This window comes from Octopus bimaculoides, chromosome 25, assembly GCF_001194135.2.
Source record: "Octopus bimaculoides isolate UCB-OBI-ISO-001 chromosome 25, ASM119413v2, whole genome shotgun sequence".
Lineage (NCBI taxonomy): Eukaryota > Metazoa > Mollusca > Cephalopoda > Octopoda > Octopodidae > Octopus > Octopus bimaculoides.
The window spans coordinates 5,841,922-5,842,866 of record NC_069005.1 but is presented as its reverse complement, the minus strand read 5'-3'; positions in this window follow the sequence as shown (position 1 = coordinate 5,842,866).

Genomic DNA, 945 nt, shown 5'->3' with positions numbered 1-945 from the left:
TTTTCTCGCAGACTTTTTCTCTGTCTCACACCCTCATAGCTTTCCTCTTTCGTCTGATAAAGGATTAATGTCCGAAACGTTTAAGACTTCCTCTTCCCATTAAAGCGTTAATTTAATACCATATTTGCTAAACCTTGTCCTTCTTGTTTCTTTGTGTGTGTGTGTGTGCGTGCGTGCGTGCGTAAGTTGTTATAATGATGTCAAACTCTAGCCTCTAACCCACAGACGAGCTGTCTCCTCTCTCTGTCTCTTTCCTTTATCTCTAATATAATGGCCTCTGCTTCTCAGAGCTGGCGAGTGTCGTAGCCCAACCATTCAAGCACCCTCTACCGACCCAACTCTCTACCTCTTGTCGCCCTTGTTGCGTCCAATCACCACCACCCTTATACCTGCACTAACCATACTCTCCAATCCTTCTTTGCCCAGAACATCATCCCTCTGGAATCTCCTCCCTGTTCATGGCCTTTTCATCAAGCTTTGATCTGCGACAGTTTAAACGGAATATTAAGGGCATCATTCTCGCCAGTCTTTGAGGGCCTGCAAGGGTCAAGAGTTCTGTGCCTTCATCCAGATTCTGCAAGTAAAGAAAATTGACGAAGAGCTTCTTGCCTCACAGACTACCAAACCATTTCTTCCCTAATCGTCTTGTTAGCCCGATGTCCGGTGACATTTTCATTATCATTTTGTGAGAAAGAAAGAAAGAAAGAAAGAAAGAAAGAAAGAAAGAAAATGCGCTGTTCATAATTGGCACGCAAAACCAGGTGGAGAAAATTTTAACCAAATAAAACACGATGAACGAAAAGAATAAGATCCAAAAGTAGATTTACAACATTGGCAAAAATTAACAGCCCTCCACTACCGTTTTGGCAACTGGTGTTGGTTTGTTTACGCCCCCGTAACGTAGCGGTTCGGCACAAGAGAGTCAAGTACCAGACTTTAAAAGAA